Here is a 9518-nt window from a genome sequence, read left to right as displayed (position 1 = left end):
ATTTCTCATTTTTTATTTTTATTCGTTTTGTTCCCATTTATTTTTTGTTCTTTGCATGCATGATCGTAGGTCATTATTACCTAATCTTGAACCTATAGACCTTGAACTAGAAAACAACACTGCGCACACACAAACACGTTAAAAATAAAATGGATTTGCAACAACAACAAGTACCACAAGAGAGGCCATTTAAGGACTATTTTAGCCCCTTAGCTAATTTGAGCACATCATGTATAAGATACCCAAATGTAGCTGCTAGGAGTTTTGAACTAAAACTTAGTATGCTAAATTGTCTCCCAACATTCTATGGCCTAGAAAATGAGGACCCATATAATCATTTGAATGATTTTCATGTTGTTTGTTAAACATTTAGATATGAGAATTTTTCTGATGATGATGTTAAACTTAGACTATTCCCATTTCCTTTAAAGGATAGAGCTCGTTCATGGCTCAATACATTGTCCGCTAATAGCATTTCATCATGAGAACAAATGGTAACAAAATTTTTGAATAAATATTTTCCAGTGCATAAAACCAATGCTATTCGCAGGGAAATTTCAGAGTTTACCCAGACAGAAGACGAGTAGTTTTTCGAAACATGGGAGCGATTCAATGGGCTACTCTTGAAGTGTCCATATCATGGGTACGATAAATGACACTAATGCCAATACTTTTTGGAGGGATTATTGTCGAATGTGCAAGAATGACTAATGGCAACAAGTGAAGGAAAGCTAATGTCAAAAAGTGCATCAGAGATTTGAGAATTCTTCCAGTGACAAGTGGATAATTCCCAACAACGGAGTCGATCGCTTAGGAATATTAGAAGAATTAAGGGAGTAAATGAGGTTCACATTGGCGAGTCAAGTTCAGAAATTAAAGAAGTCAAGGAGATAATTGAAGGTCTCCCTCAACAAATAGCATTGTTAACGACTGCTAAATTAACAGAACAACATGACCATGAATTATACTCAGATCAAGTCAATGCCATAGGTGTAATGAGAAAACCATCGAATTACAACCCATACTACAACACATATAATCCTGGATGGAGAGACCACCCCAATTTTTCATAGTCTCAAGGATTCCAACAGAATGGACTAGCAGCTCCAGCTTCACTAATGCAACCAATTTCTCAAATTCCCTCCCCCCAATCAGAACTAGTTCCTTAACCCTCTCAGCCACCATTTAGACCATACAATCAGAAGCAGAACTACTTTCAACCCAGACCATGGGAGGATGCATTCCAAAATTTCAAGAATGTTCATTACTCTACGATTGAGCAACAGAACCACACCATTGATGGACTACGAAATGAGATGAGAGCATGCTTCAACTCACAAACTCAATCAGTTTCAAGCCTCGAGAAGATGGTGGGATAACTTGCTTCTTCAGTTCAGACCTTGGCAATGACTGTTGAGAAAGGTAAATTTCTAAGTCAACCAGTGCCTAATCCTAAAGGAGTACATGAAACAAGTACCAGTTTACCACAGCAGTATGGAGAGGTCAAAGCAGTCATAACCTTGCGAAAAGGAAAAGAAGTCGACAACAAAGTGGAGATGCCGGTGACAAAAGAAAATCAAATTGTGCATATGAATGTTGAGGACTCACCATCGGAAGAGAAAGAAGAAACCAACCCACGAGAATATGTTTCCAAAGCTCCATTTCCTCAGAGGTTAGCTAAAGGAAAGAAGGAAAAATCCACATGTGAGATTCTTGAAATCTTTAAACAGGTAAGTGTTAACATCCCTTTACTTGATACTATAAAATAAGTTCCATCTTATGCTAAGTTTCTTAAAGACCTTTGTACTAAAAAGAGAAACATTCACGTTCAAAAGAAGGCATTTTTAACAGAAAACGTTAGTTCTATACTCCAACACAAAATTCCTCTAAAATGCAAAGACTCATACTCCCCCACTATCTCATGTAGTATAGGGAACCACACAATTGAGAATGCTTTATTGAATTTAGGAGCTAGTGTAAATCTGTTGCCTTATTCAGTATTTGTGAAACTTGAACTGGGAGAATTACACCCAACTCCAGTGGTGTTGCAGCTTGCAGATCGGTCCACAAAAATACCTCGTGGTATTGTGGAGGACGTACTTATCCAGGTAGACAAGTTTTATTTTCCTGTTGATTTCATTGTAATTGACACTCAACCTATACAAGATTCAAGGAAGCACATCCCCATTATCATAGGCCGACCTTTCTTGGCAACTGTCGATGCTCACATTCAATGCAGAACTAGAAATATGCAGTTGTCCTTCGGCAACATAACTATGGAGCTGAACATTTTTAACATTGCCAAACTACCTCACAATGCAGATGATGGAATTGTTGATGTGGATTTAATAGAAACATTAGTTGATAATACTTTTGTTTCAAATCTTAGTAATGATCCTTTACAAACATGTTTAACTCATTTTGGTTTGGATTTTGATATTGACAGATCAGTCGATGAGGTCAATGCTCTACTTGACTCAGCACCATTCATGGACACTAATAAATGGAAGTCAAGAGTTGAACAACTAGCACTATCAGAGAAGAAACTCATCCCATCATCAGAATCACCACCGAAACTTGAGTTCAAACCATTACCCAACACATTGGAATATGCATTTTTGGGAGAAGAAAGCACTCTACCGGTAATCATCTCATCATCCTTAAATGACGAACAAAAAGGTAAGTTGTTGGATGTTTTAAAAGAGCACAAAGGAGCATTAGGATGGACCATAGCAGACATAAAAGGTATAAATCCAGTAGACTGCATGCATTACATTCACCTTGACAAAAATGCTAAATCTACTAGGGAAATGCAACGTCAGTTAAATCCTAATATGAAAGAAGTTGTTAGAACTGAAGTCATTAAGCTATTAGACGCAGATATCATTTACCCAATTTGTGAGAACTAAAGTCATTAAGCTATTAGACGCAGGTATCATTTACCTAATTTATGATAGTTCATGGGTTAGTCCTGTGCAAGTTGTCCTAAAAAAGTCAGAAGTCATAGTAGTTACCAATGCTGATAATGAATTGATACCAACTAGAGTAACTACAAGATGACGTGTATGCATTGATTATAGAAAGTTGAATTCTGTCACACGTAAAGACTATTTTCATTTACCATTTATCGATTAAATGCTTAATAGATCAGCAGGCCATGAATTTTATTACTTTCTAGATGGCTACTCAGGATACAATCAGATCCCCATAGCACTAAAAGATCAAGAGAAGACCACTTTCACTTGCCCTTTTGGCACATTTGCATATAAGAGAATGCCATTTGGATTATGTAATGCACCTGCTACATTTCAACGATGCATGTTAAGCATTTTTTCTGATATGGTTGAACGATTCCTTGAAGTCTTTATGGATGACTTTTCTGTCTTTGGTGATTCGTTTGATCAATGTTTACATCATCTAACATTAGTTCTGCAGAGATGTATCAAGAAGAACTTAGTTTAAATTGGGAGAAGTGCCATTTTATGGTAAAACAATGTATTGTTCTCGGTCACATCATTTCGAGCAAAGGTGTTGAGGTTGACAAAGCCAAAGTGGATCTCATTTCTAATCTTCCTCCACCCAAAGTTAATGGTCAAAGATTAAAGCCATATCTAAAGTACCAACCACATGGAGAAGACATCGAAATAAATTTGAGTGACCCACCGGATTTGAATTAAGTTTTTTTCTTTCTTTTCGGTGATTTGATTTTTTTTTCTTTCTTTTTATTATTCTTTTGCTAATTGAAATTATTGTTGCATAAGTGTGTTTGTTTAACCATTAAATTTTCTTTTATTATTGTTAATCATGAGTACCATAGCTAAACAGTTCATACTGAACACTTTAAAACCACTTCAACGTGTAAAATCTCATCTCAAAAGGCAGATTCGATTTTGTAAAACACATCGTATTTGGGCTCTGCAACCACCAGAGTTAGTATCCTATGTTGAGGATTTAGAAAGCCAACTTAGAGACATTGAGAGAAGTGTCTACAACATCCAGTTGGAGCTTGAGGTAAATTCAATAAGAGGACAATTTTAATTTTCTTTGTGTGTTTTAATTTATTTTTCTATGTGTGTGCTTTAGTTTGTTACCCCGGTGAAGTGGTAGATAACGGTACTCCGTGACAATTAAGTCAGTTACTTCAGTTTCCCATAATAACTGATATTCTGAGGCGAAGGTATGGACAGAAGCGAGATTCTAGCAAAACTTCACAATTGATTCCCTTCACTTCCTCAGAATGCCCTCTTTACAATCTACAAAGCTCGGTCCGAACGCATGCGATTGCTCATGAGGAATAACATACCTGCTGACATCCGTTGGTTAATCGAGGCTAAAGTATGATTGGCAGGTGAGTTACCTCCAAAATTTATTGCATACATGCCTGGTTGTGGTAAAAGAAATTATGCAAGAAAACGAAGAGCTCGAAGAATTTCTGTTGCTTGTCATAAGTGTGCCAGAATGAGTTGCAATAAAAAACCATGTTCTTTAGGAATGGTGTCTGATAACAGGGAAGATAAGATTCAATTCATTAGGGATGGCTTGAATAAAGAGTCATTGGATGATATCCTTCTGTCTCTTGAAACGCATCCTAGTAGATATGTGCAAGGAGCGATTCTCCAGTTATGGCCACTATTCCAGAAAGAGCATGCACGATATAGTCTCGGGAATCTGACTATAAACGATCCTGTTTGCCAGTTTATAAGAAAACTGGATGGGAAGCCTATCCTCGACCTATAGATGGCGTTCAAGCCGTTTTTGGACGTAAAACCAGAGGAGGATGTGAGCCACAGTCGCAACTACCTGTAAATATCATTTTACTTCATTGTTATTTTATTTTATCTTTTCCATTATTTTCTTTAATAATTTTATTTTATCATTTTTTTTCTTTTTACTGTTTCCTTTTTTACTCGCGAGCCATGTGCTTTACGCGTTATTTGACACTGACATGTCACCTCATACACAGTTGTGACCCACTATCACCAAGATTCTTAAATATGACTTTTTGTTAAGCACTCACAAATTATTTTTGAGAAATATTCCAATGGCAACTATTCCCAATAGACAATTCAAGAATATTTGTGTGCTTTCTAGATTTAACTATGGCAAACATAAAGAGTTCGTTGAGGTAGCCATAGATCTTGGTCGAAGCATAGTAGAGAGACAACTACACTTGGTGTATGGAGGAGGTAACCGAGGGTTATTGAAATTGGTCTCAGAAGCTGCTTTTGTCAGAGGAAGCCAAGTGTTAGGCATCATCCCAAGAGCCCTAAAACCTTTGGGTAGTTTGTCTGACTCACCGACTGGAGAAGAGTTAGTCGTCTCAGGTATGCAAGAAAGAATAACTGAAATGCTTAATTATGCTGATGCTTTTATTTTCCTTCCAGGAGATCTTGCAACACTAGAGGTACTTATCACACTAGCATCTTGGGCCCATCTGCACATTCACCAGAAACTCATCGGTTTGTTAAATGTTAATAACTTTTATGATGACTTCCTCGCATTTCTTAACCATGCAATAAAAAACTATTTCATTCCTTTCAATGCAAAAAAAATTTATATTTGTGCTCACACTGCTAATGAGCTACTTGATCTGTTACAAGCTTATAAACCGGAGCCAGACCCCTAGACCTTTGTGTTGGAGCGTCCTAATAATGACGGTAACAGTAGCCGCAGTAAGAAGTACAAATTAGATTTAACTCTCCGCCTGTAAATATTTTCTTCTGTGTTGTATCACCCAGGTGATGTCTTTTAAACTCTACTTCTTTCCTTTAAAACATTGAGGACAATGTTTCGTTCTGGTTGGGGGGAGGAAATAGTCGACAATTGTGGAATCTTGGTTAAGTTTTTACTAATTTTTTATTATAGAAACTAATTGTTGCTAACTTTTTGTGTTGAAGATGACTGAATATGGAGTGTAGTTACTCTAGAAACGCATCTTCTTAATAAAAAAAAACAACAAAAAATTTCCAGATATTTTCTTTTTCTTTATTAATTTTTTTACAATCATTTTTCTTCTTCTTTCTAATCTCTCCTTTATAAATATACACTTTCAAATTTTTCGAGTCGAAGATGGCTGAATATGGAGTGTAGTGCCTTTAGAAATGCATCTTCTTAGTTAAAAAAAATATTTCTTTTTCTATCATTTTAAGTGTAACTTTTCTAATTAGTATTTCTGAATCATTTTCACATTTTTACATGCATATTTTCCTTTTATGTTTAGAATAGGTTGGGGGTAGAATGTTGTTTTTAAAAAAAGAAAAATAATTGTGTGATTTATTTTAACATTGGATGACATGATTAATTTTAAATTTTAGTATTTGTATTATTTTTTGTCTTAAGTGATGTTACGCTATATTTGCTACTTTACATGTTGATGTCAGAGACAAATATGAGTTACTTGAAGGAATGAACATGTCATAATAAGTACCAAGTGAGTTTTTGATCCTATCATTTTTCTTGGAGAGTAACTCTTTTGCCCATTCTTTATACAGCTTAGCAGTTTATTATTTTATACATGATCTATAGATTTCTTTTGAGTTAACCCTTAAAAAAAATTGTTGTAAAATTAAAAAAAAAAAAGAAAAAAAACAAAAAAAATGTGTGTTGCTATATCTGGAAGCTCATCTAACTAGTAGATATGGAAGATTCTTTAGAGCCCTAAAAAATAATGGAAAGACAATCTTTGATTCGTTTGAGCCTTTCTAGCCATCCCTTTTGTGAAATATCCATAGTTAACCCTTTTGAGCCTTAAAACAAAAAAATCCTTTTCTTTGTCGACTTATCATCTTGACCCACTCCGATTTGGAGTATTACCCGATGTCTTATAAGTTCCATCACTTATTTATGTTTGAGCAAAATGTAAATAATTATTTTGTTCAGTGACGTTGTGCCAAACAAAAGTAAAAAAATAAAAAAAATAAAAATTTTTGTTTAAAAAAAAAAGAAAAAAAGTAACAATAATAGGTTAAATCCACCTTGCAACTTCCAAAAAAATCAAAAACAAAAACAAAACAAAATAAAAATCTCTGCATTTTTCTCAAACATACACTTTATTTTCCTTATTTCCCCTCATTTGTTAGCCATGTCCCTAGCCTACGTTACATTCTAAGAAAAGTCCTTCTTGATTTTAGGGAACTATAGTATGAAGTAGAAACTAGTTATATGGGCTAAAAAGATGTAGTAGTGCATAAAAAAATAAAATAAATTGGGTTGACTAGCATTTTTATTTGACTTGAGATCGTATTATTTCTAAACTGAGGGCATATTTCTTTCATCTTGGTGAGAGCATGTGATATCACTTCTATATTATTTTCTCTCAATTATCATTTATTGGAGTGACTATTTTTATTGGGTTTAATTTCTTTGTGAGAGTGTCACTACTTCCAGTGAGATTTTGGGGTTTGACATGTCATTCTTGAAAGTAGCTATGACAAAGTCTACTGGGCTGATTCATGTGGATGGTTGATGTGGGTGTGATGTTTCTTTAGACTGAAGATAATACTTATACTTTTATTTGATTACTATCATTAGTCTGATTAAATAAACATGATGTTAAAAAAAAAAATCATTTTGGATTTGAATTTTGTTTTCGCTTTATTTGCTAGGGACTAGCAATAAGCTGGTTGGAGGGTGTGTTGAGTGTTAGAAAATATATATTTATAAAGGAGAAAATCGTCATTTTACACTTCAAGTTTTATTAACACCCTTACTTTTATGTACTTAAACTTCTTGTCATTTAATTATGTGTGTTATATTATAATTAAGTATTTTATGTATTTTAGAGGCATCATAGTCATTTCACAATGAACGAGAGATCAGACGGCAAAACGGACATCACTTTTGAATTCAGGACGGTCGAAAACCTTAGGAGGAGCATAAAAGGAAAAATGACACTGTTCATATGTATGGTACTATTCACAGATACGGTATTGTCTACGTTACTGTTCATGACACTGTTCACATAGACGGATCGATGACGTGGCATTGACCGATGATGTGGCATTGACTGATGAGGTGTCACGATCCTATTAGACTAAAATTCTTATGCACTATTGATCGATGACGTGGCAGCATATCAGTGGACCAAAAATCTCGCGTACGGTACATACATTACACAAGATTATTTTCAACCAAACCGCGTCACTGTTCAAACTGGGTCAAACCGTGTTACTGTTCAAACCGTGTGATTAAACCGCGTACTGTTGACTGATGACGTGGCGCAATCCTGAGCGTCCAAAATGTTTTTGATCCGATGGCCATGATTTACTCGATGTATCTATAAAAATGGGACTCTCCCCCCCCCCCCCCCCAAATTTGATATCTCTGAATCCATTTTTGGACTCCATTTTCTGTAATTCCTTTTCCATCTTGTATTTTCTACGTATTTTAATAAATTTCCATTTTGCCCCTAGTTCAATTATGAGTAGCTAATTTTCTTTCAGGCTTGGGTTAAAGGTGAAGTCTCAACATGTGTCATGGACTTTATTTGGTAAATTTATTTTCTGTTCCCCTCTAGTTTTTGTGGATGCTTTGATTTCTCATCGACAAAGAATAATAATCTTGTCTAGATACCACCCTGGTTTCACCTGCTCCCTAGTACAAGGTTATTATTATTTGGCATGATAAGCCCTTAGCACCATATTGAATAGAGTGTGGTTCATGAGGTGTGGATTCCCCCCTCGTGATTTAATTGGCATTAATAAGGAATATTTAGCCCATGGTGCATGTTGATGCGGATCCAGATACCCAAGTACGTCAATTTAATAGATTTTCACTTCAATTTATTCTTACCATCTTAATTCGAATTTTAGAATAATCCAAATCATTTTCACCACAAATCCAACCACCCATTTAGAAAATTAATTCTACACACAATTAAAATCCACCTCCTCGTGGGATCGACACTCGTCACCATTGATCTATACTACAATAGATTCGTACACTTGCGAGTTCAATAAAATTTGCACAACACTATCCATGGATGTACCTCTTGGTATTTTTGGTGCCATAACTTACTGCAATCAAATCCTACAATAAAACTTAATGATATAAATGTAAAAACATTATTCTTTATATAAATGTAAAAAAATGTGAGGTGAGATTCCATTAATAAGAAAGGACAATAATAACACCTAGACAGGGGGGGACATATTAAGCCTTACCCTTCAAATACAAACTATTACAAAAGAAATTTGATTTTAAAAAAAAATTCATTCGGTGATCTCACTTGTCAACATCATCATCATCATCGACAATTTCCATGTCAACATCATCATCAACAACATTTTTATCTACTATAAGTGCATCAACTCTGTCTCTAATCCAACCAACTTCCTCATCACGCATATGTATATTATCATTTAATTGTTGTTGAGCATATAGCTCAACTTGAGGAAGCATTGGACCACAAATCTTTTGAATATATATCATATACATCTCTAACTATCATTTTGAGAACAACGTGCCAATTCATGTCTAAAGGATCTTGCACATAACAAAATTGTTCAGCCTGTTCAGGT

The 9518-nt window shown here is 35.0% G+C and overlaps 1 non-coding gene across 1 annotated transcript; it reads right to left on the bottom strand.

The window, feature by feature from the left end:
* Positions 1–542: 542 nt before the first annotated feature.
* Positions 543–646, bottom strand: LOC112101323. The gene has a single exon (XR_002907449.1). It is a non-coding gene; the product is annotated as a small nucleolar RNA R71 (small nucleolar RNA).
* Positions 647–9518: the final 8872 nt, after the last annotated feature.

The sequence above is a fragment of the Citrus clementina genome, unplaced genomic scaffold (assembly GCF_000493195.1).
Source record: "Citrus clementina cultivar Clemenules unplaced genomic scaffold, Citrus_clementina_v1.0 scaffold_2, whole genome shotgun sequence".
Lineage (NCBI taxonomy): Eukaryota > Viridiplantae > Streptophyta > Magnoliopsida > Sapindales > Rutaceae > Citrus > Citrus x clementina.
This window is presented reverse-complemented; position numbering and strand designations above follow the sequence as displayed.